The sequence below is a fragment of the Microcaecilia unicolor genome, chromosome 13 (genome assembly GCF_901765095.1).
Source record: "Microcaecilia unicolor chromosome 13, aMicUni1.1, whole genome shotgun sequence".
In the NCBI taxonomy this organism is placed as follows: domain Eukaryota; kingdom Metazoa; phylum Chordata; class Amphibia; order Gymnophiona; family Siphonopidae; genus Microcaecilia; species Microcaecilia unicolor.
Window position 1 is genome coordinate 30,598,372 of NC_044043.1, and position 17,185 is coordinate 30,615,556.

Here is a 17,185-nt window from a genome sequence, read left to right on the forward strand (position 1 = left end):
GTTAGCAGAAGCACAGGCAGAAGGGAAAATGGCTAAAGAAATTGAAAGGTGACGAAAGTTTTTTCAGATACGTTGGAGAAAGGGAGAGGGCTAAAAATGGAATTGTAAGACTGAAAGCTGCCCGCTTCCGTTACGTAGAGCAGAGGTTTTCAACCCAGTCCTCAGGGCACACCTAGACAGTTGGAGTTTTCAGGATATCCCTATTGAATTCAAATTAGGACATCCAACAGCGATAATTGAACAGGAAGAAACGTCCAAGTCTAAAAGGACTTTGTTATTTAGATCTGTTTCAATCATGTACAGGGTACAAAAAGGTTCTCTAAGTAAGTCTAAGGGACAGTAACCACTGGAGGGACTAAGACATGACCCTTTCTTAATCCCCCAGTGGTTACTGTCCCCCTCCCTCACACCTGAGAGCAGGGGCATATCTGTGTGGGGCCACGGGGGCCTGGGCCCCCGTAGATTTGGCCCTGGACCCCCCTGCTGACGACCCTCCCCACCCCCCCTCCCGCTGCCAATCCGCCGTCGCCATCGCCTATCTTTGCTGATGGGGGACCCCAACCCCCGCCAGCCGAGGTCCTTCCGTTGCAAAGCTGGCGGGGGACCCCAAACCCTGCAAGCCGAGGTCCTCTCTTCTTCCATTGCAAAGCTGGTGGGGGACCCCAACCCTCACCAGCCAAGGTCCTCTCTTCTGTTGCAGCAAAGCTTCCTGTTCTGAGTCTGACGTCCTGCACAACGTCAGACTCAGAATTTGAAACTGAAGGAAGCTTTGCTGCAACGGAAGAGAGGACTTCGGCTGGCAGGGGTTGGGGTCCCCCGCCATCTTTGCAACGGAAGGACCTCGGCTGGCGGGGGTTGGGGTCCCCTGCCAGCAAAGGTAGGCGACTGCGGCGGGGGAGGGTTGGCGGCGGGAGGAGGGGTGGAGAGGGTCATCGGCAGCGGGGTCAAAGTTGGCGGGGGGGGGGGGCTAAAATATGCCCCTCACTCTGGCTCTGGCCCCCTCTCCCGCCGAAGTTCAGATATGCCTCTGCCTGAGAGTAACACCAGAAAAGGAAACTAGGCTTTATGACAACATCAGGTGTTAGGGGTATTCTGAACACAGCAGCAAGCAGGTCTGAAGGGTAGCCTAGTGGTCAGTGCAGTGGACCTTAAACTAGGAGACCCAAGTTCAAATCCCACATCAATTCTTAATGTTCCTTTAATTTGTGAGCCCTCCAGAAAAAAAAACACATACCTACTGTTACCTAAATATTAAAGACACCCGCAAGCCGAGGGCTATTGAGGTGGTTCACATTCAGACACAGTAGGTACTTCCCTGTCTCTGGAGTGATCACCATTAAAAGTAAAGAGTTGCAGTGGATTAAAGTCTACTGCACTGACCACTAGGCTGCCTCTCTGCTCTGCAGGGATATGTGTGTAGCCATTTTTGTACAAATGCTGCCAGACAGACGTCCTTGTCCCTGTTTCTTTTTTTTTTTTGGCATTCATAATTTGGATATTTTATTTTGCAAAATGGTTGTTCATTTTGAACATTTTCACATATTTTCAAACAAGAAACCCCAGTGTTTTTCCTGTTCAAAAATGGCTGTGAGATGGACCTTTTTTGGGCATTATGAGGACATCTCAATTCTGACTTGAACATTCTTTTCAAAAATGCCCCTCTATGCCATTTGAATATGCTATTTGAATATGTATTTTTCTGTTAAGATGTATTTTCAAAGCACTTAGATTTACAAAGTTCCATATTAACCTATGGAACTTGATAAGTCTAACTACTTTGAAAATGAGCCCCATTGTCTCTTGCCTATGCTCAGATTGATCTTGTTGTACACCACCTTGGATACATTTCTTCAAAAAGGTGGTAAATAAATCCTAATAAATAAAACAAATTCGTAGGTTTGAATTATGTTATTTTTTTTAACCTCCCCAGTTAACTGTGGGGTCCTTTTTACGAAGCTGTGGTAAAAAGTGGCCTTAGAGCATGCTGTTGCTTGGGTTTTTTTCCCATGCGCTAAGGCCATTATTACTGCAGCCATAAAATGGCCAGTTCTCTATTTTTTTGTATCAATAGTCAAATACTAAATGTTGCTATTAGTGTGCGACCATTAAAAAAGAAATTACTGCCAGAGCACTTCCCACCACCCATCTTGTAGGCAGTAAGGGCTCATGTACCATGTGTGTGGTAATGCAGATGCGCTGTTCATTGAAGGAATGCCCATTTTCTGCCCCCCTGATGTGCCCCTCCAAAAAAAAAAATATCTACTTTAATAATTTGCACCTCCAACGTTCTGAAGCTGACTCCATGGCAGACTGCAGTGAAGGGTTTGTAAGGGTTTGTAACTCTGTAACCATCTCTCTCTGTCCCGCCCTCGCGTCAAAACGTGATGACGTAGAGGGCGGAACAGTGAGAGGGAAGGGAACGCTGCAGCATTGCTAGGCAAAGGAACGTGACGTCACCAGCATGAGGGCAGAGCTTTCAATAATGTGGCCGCTTCGACGGAGGTAATCAGGGGAGCGATGAGAATCGCTGGGTGGCTGGAGGGGGGGGCAGCGGAGGAGAATCACTGGGTGGCTGGAGGGGGAGCAGGGGAGAGAGGAGAATCGCTAGGTGGCTGGAGGGGGGGCAGGGGAGAGAGGAGAATCGCTGGGTGGCTGGAGGGGGGGCAGGGGAGAGAGGAGAATCACACACACTCTCTCACAGACACACTCGCACCCAGTCTCACTCTCTCTCTCTCACACAGTCAATCTCACACACACTCTCTCAAACATACACACTCCGAGGAAAACCTTGCTGGTGCCCGTTTCATTTGATTGAGAAACGGGCCTTTTTTTACTAGTGTATATATATTTTTAACAGGCACTAATTTGAGAGTGTGTCCTGCTGGTTGACGTCGTAAACTGTATTAGCAGTGTGTTAGCATCTAACACAGCATAATGAGAGGGGCACCTATGTTTCTAGTGAATAAAGTTACTGGGAGTTTGGCTTTGGGACCTTAGGGGATTGTAGCTGATCCATTAGTAAAGGGTCAGTAAATATCTGGGTAATTGTTTGGAATGGGTTTTCATTGGTCCTTTTTATATTTTAATTTATCTTATTATTTTGTTATAAATTTTCCTTTGTAGTGTGGTATGGTCTTTATTGATAATTGTGGACCAGTAAGAGAGTTTCCTTTGTATATTGCCTAATAGGATTTTGCTGATTTATTTTTCTGCAAGCTCTCCTTTTTCTTTTGCATGTTATGTACTTGTGATATTATGTTAATTCTCCGAGGACAAGCAGGCTGCTTGTTCTCACGACTGGGTGACGTCCGCGGCAGCCCCCACCAACCGGAAAAAAGCCTCGCGGGACGGTCGGCACGCAGGGCACGCCCACCGCGCATGCGCGGCCGTCCTCTCGCCCGTGCGCGACCGCTCCCGCCAGTTCCTTTTTTTTTCCGCGCCTGGAGAGAGTCGTGCCTGTGCCGCTCTCTCTGTTTCAGCCCCGGAAAAACCGTCGCGTTTACGCGAATTTCTTTTATTTCTTCTTTTTTATTGAATTGCCGCGCGCTCCACTTTTTCTTTCTTAAAATTAAAAAAAAAAAAAAAAAAAAGGAGCACGCGCTCCCATTTTCCCTCGCTTCCAGCGGGGACGTTGCGTTGCGGCCTGGTGGCCGCACGGTCGTTTTTCTTTTTCGAGGTGTGATTTCCGCCACCATCGACGACTTTAATTTCGCTGACGCGATTTTTCCGTCGATGTCCTCGAAGGTCCCGAATGGATTTAAAAAGTGTGGTCGGTGCGGCCGGCCCATCTCGCAGACCGACACCCACGCTTGGTGCCTCCAGTGCCTCGGGCCGGAGCACAATTTCAAGTCGTGTCCCCTGTGTCTCGGTCCCCGGAAACGGACTCAGGTTGCGAGGCAAGTTCAACGGGACCGTATTTTTGGAACTTGCGCCGGCCCCTCGACGTCGACCTCGACGGCATCGGTATCGACGCCCGGTCCTTCGGTACCGGTATCGATGCCCGAGACATCGGCACCGATGGCATCGACCCCAGGAGAACAGGTCCCGTCGGCCCGCCGGTCCGCCGGTGAGGGTAGAGGTGAGAGGCCGCGTGGGCAGTTGGCCCCGGTCACTCCCTCAGCCCATGGCCCACGGGACCGAACCCTGTCTGACCCGGCTCCTCGAGACCGAGGGGGATCGTCATCCTCCTCCTCCATGCCTCCCGGCGCCGGTGACGGGCATCGGAAGAAGGATAAGAAGCGCCGTCACCGGTCGCCCTCGATGCACATCGGAGAGGAGTCGACGCCGAAGCGTCTCCATCGAGAGGAGAGATCCCCATCAGTGATAGAGGTGCCGACACAACAGGGTCCCGGCACCTCGGTGTCGTCTCCTGGCTCCCACCAGATTCTGGCACCGACACCCCTACCGGCCCCAACGCCTTTCCCGGCAGCGGGCCTGGACGAGTGCCTCAGAGCCATCCTTCCGGGGATCCTGGAAGGGCTGATGCGCCAGGCTGTGCCGGCGCCGGGGGTGCTTGCGCCCTCGGCGCCGATGACTGTGGCGCCGGCGAGCTCTAGCCCGGCGCCGGGGCAGTCGACACCGCCGCCGCTTGCGGTGCCGGTCTCGACCGCCATGCAGGTGGAGTCCCCGTCGACGTCGATGGAGGGAGCTCCGTCCCCGCCGACGCGGGAGCCCACCGCTCGACGACACAGAGACCCTGGTGCCTCGACGTCGAGCCGGGCCCGGTTCAGGACTCAGCTACATGAGCTTATGTCCGATACCGAGGATGAGGACTCGTGGGGGGAAGAGGAGGACCCTAGATATTTCTCTTCAGAAGAGTCTACGGGCCTTCCCTCGGACCCCACGCCTTCACCGGAGAGGAAGCTCTCACCTCCGGAGAGTCTCTCCTTTGCCTCCTTTGTGCGGGATATGTCTATCAGCATTCCCTTTCCCGTGGTCTCTGTGGAAGAGCCGAGGGCCGAGATGCTCGAGGTCCTCGACTATCCATCACCACCTAGAGAGTCCTCCACGGTACCGCTGCACAATGTCCTCAAGGAGACACTGCTTCGGAACTGGGTGCGACCATTAACTAACCCCACCATTCCCAAGAAAGCAGAGTCCCAGTACAGGATCCACTCTGACCCAGAGTTAATGCGGCCACAATTGCCCCATGACTCAGCGGTCGTGGATTCTGCTCTCAAGAGGGCACGGAGTTCGAGGGATACCGCCTCGGCGCCCCCGGGGCGGGAGTCTCGCACTCTGGACTCGTTTGGGAGGAAGGCCTACCAATCCTCCATGCTCGTGACCCGCATCCAATCATACCTGCTCTATATGAGCATTCACATGCGGACCTATGTGCAACAACTGGCGGACCTGGTCGAGAAGCTCCCGCCGGAGCAGTCCAGGCCTTATCAGGAGGTGGTCAGGCAGCTGAAGGCGTGCAGAAAGTTCCTGTCCAGGGGTATCTATGACACCTGTGACGTGGCATCTCGTGCTGCGGCCCAAGGTATAGTGATGCGCAGGCTCTCATGGCTGCGTGCCTCTGACCTGGACAACCGCACCCAGCAGAGACTGGCCGACGTCCCTTGCCGGGGGGATAACATTTTTGGTGAGAAGGTCGAGCAGATGGTGGACCAACTGCATCAGCGGGAAACCGCTCTCGACAAGCTCTCCCACCGGGCGCCTTCAGCATCCACCTCCACAGGTGGACGTTTTACCCGGGCCCGGCAGGCTGCACCCTATTCTTTAGCGAAGCGTAGGTACAACCAGCCGGCCCGAAGGCCTCGTCAGGCACAGGGACAGCCCCAGCGCGCTCGTTCTCGTCAACAGCGTGCGCCTAAGCAGCCCCCTGCGCCTCCACAGCAAAAGCCGGGGACGGGCTTTTGACTGGATCCACGGGAACATAGCCGCCCTACAAGTGTCCGTACCGGACGATCTGCCGGTCGGAGGGAGGTTAAAATTTTTTTCACCAAAGGTGGCCTCTCATAACCTCCGACCAGTGGGTTCTCCAAATAGTGCGGTGCGGATACGCCCTGAATTTGGCCTCCCTGCCTCCAAATTGTCCTCCGGGAGCTCAGTCTTTCAGCTCCCATCACAAGCAGGTACTTGCAGAGGAACTCTCCGCCCTTCTCAGCGCCAATGCGGTCGAGCCCGTACCACCCGGGCAGGAAGGGCAGGGATTCTATTCCAGGTACTTCCTTGTGGAAAAGAAAACGGGGGATGCGTCCCATCCTAGACCTGAGAGGCCTGAACAAATTCCTTTTCAAAGAAAAGTTCAGGATGCTTTCCTTGGGCACCCTTCTGCCTATGATTCAGAAAAACGATTGGCTATGTTCCCTGGATTTAAAGGACGCATATACTCACGTCCCGATACTGCCAGCTCACAGACAGTATCTCAGATTCCGCCTGGGCGCACGGCACTTTCAGTATTGTGTGCTGCCCTTTGGGCTCGCCTCTGCCCCACGAGTGTTTACCAAGTGCCTCGTGGTGGTAGCGGCCTACCTACGCAAGCTGGGAGTGCACGTGTTCCCATATCTCGACGATTGGCTGGTCAAGAACACCTCGGAGGCAGGAGCCCTCCGGTCCATGCAGTGCACTATTCAACTTCTGGAGCTGCTGGGGTTTGTGATAAATTACCCAAAGTCCCATCTCCAGCCAACCCAGTCTCTGGAATTCATAGGAGCGCTGCTGAATACCCAGACGGCTCAGGCCTACCTTCCCGAAGCGAGGGCCACCAATCTCCTGGCCCTGGCTTCGCAGACCAGAGCGTCTCAGCAGATCACAGCTCGGCAGATGTTGAGACTCCTGGGTCATATGGCCTCCACAGTTCATGTGACTCCCATGGCTCGTCTTCACATGAGATCTGCTCAATGGACCCTAGCTTCCCAGTGGTTCCAAGCCACCGGGAATCTAGAAGATGTCATCCGCCTCTCCACCAGTTGCCGCACTTCACTGCTCTGGTGGACCATCCGGACCAATTTGACCCTGGGACGTCCATTCCAAATTCCGCAGCCCACGAAAGTGCTGACGACGGATGCATCTCGCCTGGGGTGGGGAGCTCATGTCGATGGGCTTCACACCCAGGGTCTGTGGTCCCTCCAGGAAAAGGATCTGCAGATCAACCTCCTGGAGCTCCGAGCGATCTGGAACGCACTGAAGGCTTTCAGAGATCGGCTGTCCTACCAAATTATCCAAATTCGGACAGACAATCAGGTTGCAATGTTTTACGTCAACAAGCAGGGGGGCACCGGATCTCGCCCCCTGTGTCAGGAAGCCGTCGGGATGTGGCGTTGGGCGTGCCGGTTCGGCATGCTTCTCCAAGCCACATACCTGGCAGGCGTAAACAACAGTCTGGCCGACAGACTGAGCAGAGTCATGCAACCGCACGAGTGGTCGCTCCATTCCAGAGTGGTACGCAAGATCTTCCGAGAGTGGGGCACCCCCTCGGTGGATCTTTTCGCCTCTCAGACCAACCACAAGCTGCCTCTGTTCTGTTCCAGACTTCAGACACACGGCAGGCTAGCGTCAGATGCCTTTCTCCTTCATTGGGGGACCGGCCTCCTGTATGCTTATCCTCCCATACCTTTGGTGGGGAAGACCTTACTGAAGCTCAAGCAAGACCGCGGCACCATGATTCTGATAACGCCCTTTTGGCCCCGTCAGATCTGGTTCCCTCTTCTTCTGGAGTTGTCCTCAGAAGAACCGTGGAGATTGGAGTGTTTTCCGACTCTCATTTCGCAGAACGACGGAGCGTTGCTGCACCCCAACCTTCAATCCCTGGCTCTCACGGCCTGGATGTTGAGGGCATAGACTTCGCTACGTTGGGTCTGTCTGAGGGTGTCTCCCGGGTCTTGCTTGCCTCTAGGAAGGATTCCACTAAGAAGAGTTACTTTTTCAAGTGGAGGAGGTTTGTCGTTTGGTGTGAGAGCAAGGCACTAGAACCTCGTTCTTGCCCTGCACAGAACCTGCTTGAATACCTTCTGCACTTATCAGAGTCTGGCCTCAAGACCAACTCAGTAAGGAATCACCTTAGTGCGATTAGTGCTTACCATTATCGTGTGGAAGGTAAAGCCATCTCTGGAGAGCCTTTAGTCGTTCGATTCATGAGAGGCTTGCTTTTGTCAAAGCCCCCTATCAAGCCTCCTACAGTGTCATGGGATCTCAATGTCGTTCTCACCCAGCTGATGAAACCTCCTTTTGAGCCACTGAATTCATGCCATCTGAAGTACTTGACCTGGAAGGTCATTTTCTTGGTGGCAGTTACTTCAGCTCGTAGGGTCAGTGAGCTTCAAGCCCTGGTAGCTCATGCTCCGTATACCAAATTTCATCACAACAGAGTAGTGCTCCGCACCCACCCAAAGTTCCTGCCGAAGGTGGTGTCGGAGTTCCATCTTAACCAGTCAATTGTCTTGCCAACATTCTTCCCCAGGCCGCATACCCGCCCTGCTGAACGTCAGTTGCACACATTGGACTGCAAGAGAGCATTGGCCTTCTACTTGGAGCGGACACAGCCCCACAGACAGTCCGCCCAATTGTTTATTTCTTTCGACCCTAACAGGCTAGGGGTCGCTGTCGGGAAACGCACCATCTCCAATTGGCTAGCAGATTGCATTTCCTTCACTTACGCCCAGGCTGGGCTGACTCTTGAGGGTCATGTCACGGCTCATAGTGTCAGAGCCATGGCAGCGTCGGTGGCCCACTTGAAGTCAGCCACTATTGAAGAGATCTGCAAGGCTGCGACGTGGTCATCTGTCCACACATTCACATCACATTACTGCCTCCAGCAGGATACCCGATGCGACAGTCGGTTCGGGCAGTCGGTGCTGCAGAATCTGTTTGGGGTGTAAATCCAACTCCACCCTCCAGGACCCGAATTTATTCTGGTCAGGCTGCACTCTCAGTTAGTTGTTCTTCGTAGGTCAATTTTCTGTTGTACCCTCGCCGTTGCGAGGTTCGATTGACCTGGGTTCTTGTTTTGAGTGAGCCTGAGAGCTAGGGATACCCCAGTCGTGAGAACAAGCAGCCTGCTTGTCCTCGGAGAAAGTGAATGATACATACCTGTAGCAGGTGTTCTCCGAGGACAGCAGGCTGATTGTTCTCACCTACCCTACCTCCTCCCCTTTGGAGTTGTGTGTTTCATCTTTTGCTAGTCATTCAACTGGCGGGAGCGGTCGCGCACGGGCGGGAGGACGGCCGCGCATGCGCGGTGGGCGTGCCCTGCGTGCCGACCGTCCCGCGAGGCTTTTTTCCGGTTGGTGGGGGCTGCCGCGGACGTCACCCAGTCGTGAGAACAATCAGCCTGCTGTCCTCGGAGAACACCTGCTACAGGTATGTATCATTCACTTTACTAGTAAAAAAGGCCCGTTTCCGAAACCAATGAAACGGACGCTAGCATGTGGTTTTGTGTGTGTGTGTGTGTGTGTGTGTGTGTATGTGTCACAGAGTTATTTTGTGTGTGTGTGAGGGTGGGGTGTGTGTGCAGGTTGTTGATGTGTGTCTTTTTTTTTTGTTTGTTTTTTTGCTTGGGGGGTTGGGGGATGTGCTGTGCTATGCTGGCAAAGTGGGATGGATTGGTGTGTGGCTTTGAGGGGGTGTGTCTGTTGTATTGTGTGTGTGTGTGGTTTTGTCTGTCAAGGAGGTTTGTGGAGGGGGGTCTTTCTGTTGGTGAAATGTAAATGTGGTTGTAGGGGGGTCAGCCTTTGCTGAGTGGTGGATTGTTTTTTCTGTTTTTTTTTTTTTGTGTGTTGTGCTGAGGCAGCAGTGTTTCTTTAGATGGGCGGAAGGTAGAGGAGCACGTTCTTGGTCTGTCGTTATTTTTTGGCCGTTTCAGGGCTGCTGTAGGGGAACACTGGAAGAGAAATGTGCTGTGAGAAGCAGCGCCGTCTTTTTTCCGTTGGGCTGGGGTTCTGGGCATCCTGGAGGTGGGAGACGGCTTGCCTGAGGACGGGGATGGTTGTTTTAAGTTGGCGGAAGGGAGAGGAGCACGGTCTCGGGCCATCGGGTGGTGATCCGGTATGTTCGGTCCATTTCAGGCCGGCTGCAGGGGAATGCTGGAATATGCGCTGCGGGAAGCTGCACCGTCATTTTCCTGGTGCTCAGGGAATCCCCGAGGTGGGAGACGGCTTGCCTGAGGCTGGGGATGGTTGGGCACGGCCGCTTTGGCAAAAGGGGAAGAGGAAGGGGGTGGGGAGTTACCTGTAGCTGCGTGAGAAAACGGGTATTCTTTGTTTTGTATTATTAGTTTGCATTTCTGTTGTAGAAAGAGTGGATGCCTTTTGAATGATGGAGGTGGTGCGTTGGTGTGCGGTTGTTTCGTTAGTTTGGCAGCCAGTCTCCAGCGATTCCTAGGCAGGGAAGGAGTAGGGAAACACGCTCCGCGAGTTTCCCTACTCCTCCCCCTTCCTTGGTCGCTGTTTGCTGTTGGTTGGGTCGCGGGTAATCCTTCCAGCTGGGCCGCAGCTAGTCCTGTTCATCCACGTCCCAGATGGTGACGGGCACGTTGTTTTCCGGCGCCTCTGACTCCATGTCAAGCGATCCCAAATATAGTCTTTGCTATGGGCCCTCTGGCACTCTTCAGTACTGGCATTAGGCATTTAAAAATTTATTCCCCCCTCCCCCCCGGTCTATTTTTGCACATACCCACAGCAGGAATATTCTTCTCTCATTCCAGCGCTGGTTCTGTGCTCTCCGTGCTGCACAGATAATGAGCCATTCTGCTGGGGAATGCTCCTCCCTTATTGTCACGTAGTTTCCTCTGATTGGTCTGTCTTACGTTGCCTAGTGTTGCCTGGGAACGGTGTTGTGATGGTCCTTTGTGTTTCAGAATGTTGAGGGTGTTTTTTCTGATTGGTCCGTCATGCGAGGGCGGGGCAGAGAGACATGGTCAGTGTTGTGGCTTCACCACCATGAATCCATGAACCCTTCAGGGAGTGACTGAGTGACTTCAGAACGTTGTCTTCAGAACGTTGAGGGTGAGTTTTATTATAGTAGATATCTTTATTTGTTTAAAAACAAACAGTGCTACAACATCACAAATTTGAATTGGCTATGGCAGAAAAATTGGGTATCTCAAAAAAGATCTAGTGGAATTAGAAAAGGTGCAGAGAAGGGCGACGAAAATGATAAAGGGGATGGGAAGACTTCCCTATGAGGAAAGGCTAAAGCGGCTGGGGCTCTTCAGCTTGGAGAAAAGGCGGCTGAGGGGAGATGTGATAGAGGTCTATAAAATAATGAGTGGAGTGGAACAGGTAGATGTGAAGCTTCTGTTCACACTTTCCAAAAATACTAGGACTAGGGGGCATGCGATGAAGCTACAATGTAGTAAATTTAAAACGAATCGGAGAAAATGTTTCTTCACTCAACGTGTAATTAAACTCTGGAATTCGTTGCCAGAGAATGTGGTAAAGGCGGTTAGCTTAGCGGAGTTTTAAAAAGGGTTCGACGGCTTCCTAAAGGAAAAGTCCATAGACCATTATTAAATGGACCTGGGGGGGGGGTCACGTGACGCTATGAGGAAGGGTGGTCGCAACTGAGCGACGCTCTGAACCTTATCCTAAACCTCCGAGAATCGCACTGAATTTCGGCCCCGAAAAAACGTGCATAACGAACCTGGAGCAGCAGCAGCACGCAGGGGTAATAGCCTCCACAAAGAAAACGGCTCCGATGGCGACAAAATCGACGCAGAAGGACAAACTCAGAGGCAAATCGGTAGAATCCAAGATGGCGGCGTCCCCGGACCCCGCGGGATCAGTTTCATCGGCCTGGGTGGCGGAGATCACCACAGAAATGTCGATGGTTCTGGAAGAGATGTTGGAGAGACGTCTAACGCCAATAAGTACCAAGCTGGAACAGCTGCAAACGCGGATGGAGGATCTGACACGCGAGTGTGTGGCCTTCCAAACGAGGACGAGTGAGGTGGAAGACAGAATGACGGAGGTGGAGGAGACACAAAAGACGATGCACAAGAAAATGGAGTCGGTGGAGCAAAAGCTGGAGGACCTGGAGAACAGATCCAGACGGAACAACCTGAGGTTGGTGGGGTTCCCTGAAAGCGTGAGAGACCAGGATTTAACAGCGGAGGTTGAACGCTGGCTTGCAAAAACTGTTGCATTTCCGGCTGAGATGGGCCCAGTAAGGGTGGAAAGAGCCCATAGAATGGGACCCCTCAAGACTCATATGGACAAACCCCGAGTGGTTATAATGCGGATTCTCAACTTTGCCCACAAGCAATTTATATTGAAACATTCCCGTGTGGACAAACAGCTGTCATATGACAATAAGCGGATCCTGTGCTTCCAGGACTATTCAGCAGGAGTGGCGGGGCGCAGACAGGCTTTCTCGCCAATATGTACAAAACTCTTTGAGTGGAAAATCAGATTCGCTTTAATATATCCTGCTAACTTAAAGATTACCCATAAGGGAAAAGATTACTCTTTTGAAACAGTGGCGGAGGCGCAGAGGTTTGTCTCACAGATGGAGGAGGAGCAGGCAACTGGATCGGGCTGAGAGATGATACTTGGAGAGAGCGAGTGAAGCCAGGAATCTCTATTGGAGTGGAGGTTTGGCTGCAAAAGGCAGCAACCAGAGAATATTAGAGACAAGTAAACATGGGGACTTTGCATGGGCGTTAGGGGTTGGAGAGATGGAGGTTGGAACATAGACATAAGTTACCCCTCTCTATCCCTTGTTACTTTGGGGGAGGGGTGGGAACTGTGCAGGAAGTTCAAAGTTTAGAGGATATAACTTGAAGGGGTTTTGTTAATAACAGTTGGAAGTTCAGTTAAATTTAAAAGAGAAGATGTTGTTAAGTTGGATAAAGGAGGGGAAGGATGAGGGGGCGTCCAGACGTGACTGTTTCCATGTCGGGAACAGAGATCAAGGGGGGGCAGGGCTGGGAAGGGGGGGAGGGGAAGGGGGGGAGGATAGAGGAAGGGGAAGATAATAGTAAAGATATGTGTGACAGGCTGTCAACGATAATAACAGATAGGGGTGACCAGATTCTTTTTGATAGACAAAGAAATGTAAATGTAGAATTCAAACCAGAGAGGTGCTGGCTGGGAGGCCTCTCTGGGGGTGAAGTTTATGGAAATGAGACTGCTGTTATCTTGGACGGGTGGGCTCATGGTAAAGCTGGTATCTTGGAATGTCGGGGGCATTAGTTCCCCGATAAAAAGATCTAAAATATTACAACAGCTGCAGAGATATAAAGTTGATGTGGCGCTGCTGCAAGAGACGCATCTTACACAAGCAGAACACGCGAAACTTAAAACATGGTGGGTAGGAGATTGCATAGCGGCAGCGGCTATAGGAAAGAAAGGGGGGGGGGGGGTGGCGGTGCTGGTCCGTAGAGGGGTAGCGGCCGCCATTCGACCCATATTCATAGACCCGGGAGGTAGGTTTGTGCTAATTGAATTAGAGATGCAGGGTCAAAAAATTACACTGTGTAATATCTATGCACCCAATCAATATGATAAAAAGTTTTATGCTAGTGTGATTAATCAACTACTCAACTGTACAGGGGCCCATTTGGTGGTGGGGGGTGATTTTAACACGGTTTGGGATCCACAGCTAGATAGTTCACAGGGGATGCGTAGAGATATGGGGGCATCTGACAGGGGATTGCGCCGTATGGGGAGCTTGCTAGACCTGGTTGATGTATGGCGAGTTCTCCATCCTACGGAAAGAGATTACTACTACTACTACTACTACTACTACTAACTAGCATTTCTAAAGCGCTACTAGGGTTACGCAGCGCTGTACAATTTAGACATAGAAGGACGGTCCCTGCTCAAAGAGCTCACAATCTAAAAGACAAGAGAACAATCTAAAGACAAGTGAACAATCTAGAGGACGAGTGAACAGTTAATCTGATAGAGTGGATAGATAGGGGCATTCTGTCTATCTAGAGCGGTTAGGCGCCGAAGGCAGCATAGAAGAGGTGAGTTTTAAGCAGAGATTTGAAGATGGGTAGGGAGGGGGCATGGCGTATGGGTAAAGGAAGATTGTTCCAGGCATAGGGTGAAGCAAGGCAGAATGAGCGGAGCCTGGAGTTGGCAGTGGTGGAGAAGGGTACTGAGAGAAGGGCTTTGTCCTGTGAGCGGAGGTTACGGGCGGGAACATAGGGGGAGATGAGGGTGGAGAGGTAGTGAGGAGCCGCAGACTGAGTGCACTTGTAGGTAAGGAGGAGGAGCTTGAATTGTATGCGATATCTGATTGGAAGCCAATGAAGTGATTTGAGGAGAGGGGTGATATGAGTATATCGGTTTTGGCGGAATATAAGACGTGCAGCAGCGTACTGAACTGATTGAAGGGGGAATAGATGGCTGAGTGGGAGGCCGGTGAGGAGTAAGTTGCAGTAATCAAGGCGAGAGGTAATGAGAGCGTGGACGAGAGTTCTGGTGGTGTGCTCAGAGAGGAAAGGGCGAATTTTGCTGATGTTGAAGAGGAAGAAGCGACAGGTCTTGGCAGTCTGTTGGATATGCGCAGAGAAGGAGAGGGAGGAGTCAAAGATGACTCCGAGGTTGCGGGCAGATGGGACGGGGAGGATGAGGGTGTTATCAACAGAGATAGAGAGTGGAGGAAGAGGAGAAGTGGGTTTGGGAGGAAAGACGAGGAGCTCGGTCTTGGACATGTTCAGCTTCAGGTGGCGGTTGGACATCCATGCCGCGATGTCGGATAAACAGGCCGATACCTTGGCCTGGGTCACCGCGGTGATGTCAGGTGTGGAGAGGTATAGCTGAGTGTCATCGGCATAAAGATGATACTGGAAACCATGAGACGAGATCAGCGAGCCCAGGGAAGAGGTGTAGATTGAGAAGAGAAGGGGTCCAAGGACAGATCCCTGGGGAACTCCAACACATAGTGGGATGGGAGTGGAGGAAGATCCATGGGAGTGTACCCTGAAAGTGCGGTGGGAGAGATAAGAGGAGAACCAGGAGAGGACAGGGCCTTGGAATCCAAAAGAGGATAACGTGGCAAGAAGTAAATCATGGTTGACAGTGTCAAACGCGGCGGAAAGATCGAGGAGGATGAGGATGGAGTAATGACCTCTGGATTTGGCCAGGAGCAGGTCATTGCAAACTTTAGAGAGTGCTGTTTCTGTCGAGTGCAGAGGGCGAAAACCGGATTGAAGTGGATCGAGGATGTCATGAGAGGAGAGAAAATCAAGGCAGCGGCTGTGAACGGCGCGCTCAAGTAATTTGGAAAGGAAGGGTAAAAGAGAGATGGGGCGGTAGTTAGAGGGGCAGGTAGGGTCAAGTGAAGGTTTTTTTAGGAGAGGTGTGACAACAGCGTGTTTGAAGGTGTCAGGGACAGTTGCCGTGGAGAGAGAGAGGTTGAGGATGCGACAGATGGCGGGGGTGACAGTATGGGAGATAGTGTTGAGTAGGTTGGTGGGGAAGGGATCAGAGGAACAGGTGGTGCATTTCGAGGAGGAAAGAAGGCGGGAAGTTTCATCCTCGGTGATCTCAGGAAAGGAGGAGAAGGAGACCTGGGTAGGTTGGTTGAGGGAGAGGGTTAAAGGGTGAAGGGGAGGTGGAGGTTTGGTCGTGAACTCAAGGTTGATCTTTTGCACTTTGTCGCGGAAGTAGTCGGCCAGTGATTGAGGAGAGAGAGAAGGGGGAGTAGGAGCGGGGGGCACTTTTAGGAGGGAGTTAAGGGTGGTGAAGAGACGACGAGGGTTGGAGCTGAGAGAATTGGTCAATTGGGTGTAGTAGTCCTGTTTTGCACGGAATAGGGAGGAGTGGAGGGAGGATAGCATGAATTTGTAGTGGAGGAAGTCTGAAAGGGTACGAGATTTCCTCCAGAGGCGCTCAGCGGATCGGGTGCAGGAGCGAAGGTAACGGATGCAAGGAGTCAGCCAGGGCTGGGGATTGGTGCGCTTTGTGGGACGGGAGATGGATGGCGCGAGGGTGTCCAAAGCAGAGGAGAGAGCGGTATTGTAAGCGGAGACCGCTGTGTCGACAGTTACGAGGGACGTGATGGAGGGGAGGAGATTAGAGATAGTAGATGATAGGGTGGAGGGGTCAATAGCCTGGAGGTTCCTGGAGGTGGTGGTTAAAGTTGGACGGGGTGGAGGGGGGGGGGAGTGAAGAAGTGTGAATGTGATCAGGTGATGGTCGGAGAGAGGAAGAGCTGAGACGTGGAAATTGGAGGGTGAGCCGGAGGAGGAGAGGACGAGGTCAAGATTACACTCATTTATCAAGAGCCCATTCCATACAAGCGAGGATTGACTATGTGCTAGTGTCTACAGGATTGTTTAGCAAAGTTCTTAAAGCAGAGATAGGGTCCTATACAATATCGGATCATGCTTGGGTATTCATGGAATGGTCCACGAGTTCTCAGAGGGGGGGCAGAGGCTGTTGGAGGTTCCCGATGGAGTTATATAGGGACACACGTTTTAAGGAGAAAATTGTGGGTTGCTGGCGGGATTATGCAAATTTAAATGGGGGACATGTAAGTGACCCAATTCTATACTGGGACGCTGCGAAGGCGGTACTTAGAGGAGAAATTATCAGTTACTCACATTTTGTAAGGATGGCTCGTAATAGAGAAATTTTGAGACTGAGTGCGCAAATTTGCAAAGCCCGTAAAAAGTTTGGTCAGACACATAGTACGGCTCATAGAACGCGCCTAATGGAATTGCAAGTGGCATTAAATGAGCTTTTACATCAGAGGGCAGCTAAATCCCAAGCCTATTATAAATACCAATTATATTTACATGGTAACAAGATGGGCCGCTTATTGGCTCGCTTGGCAAAGCCTAGAGGGGGAGGAGGAAGGGTGCTTCAGTTGAAGGATAATCAGGGGAAGGTAGTACGGAAAGATGAGGATATATGTGGGGTCTTCCAAGAGTTCTATAGTAGGCTATATGAGAAGCCGCAAGACCAAGGGCTGCCAGGACATCTTTATCTAGAAAATCTTAACCTGCCAAATTTGAGGCAGATTGACACAGAAAAGTTGAATAGGCCAATACAGGAAGAGGAGGTGGCATTGGTGATAACAAGAGGTTCACTTGGAAAAGCCCCGGGACCGGATGGGCTCAGAATGGAATTTTATAAGACACTAGGAGAGGAAGTCATACCGACGTTGACTAGATATTTAAATAGAGTGGTGGAAGAGGAGAAAATGCTGCATACGTTATCCTCGGCACAAATTGTAGTCCTGCCAAAGCCGGGCAAGGATCCATCTAAGCCAGAGTCCTACCGCC

General features: G+C 51.8%; 1 protein-coding gene across 3 annotated transcripts in view; it reads left to right on the plus strand.

The window, feature by feature from the left end:
• GUSB (glucuronidase beta) overlaps positions 1 to 17,185 on the plus strand; it is an 88,231-nt gene that overhangs the window by 26,946 nt on the left and 44,100 nt on the right. The window lies entirely within an intron of this gene.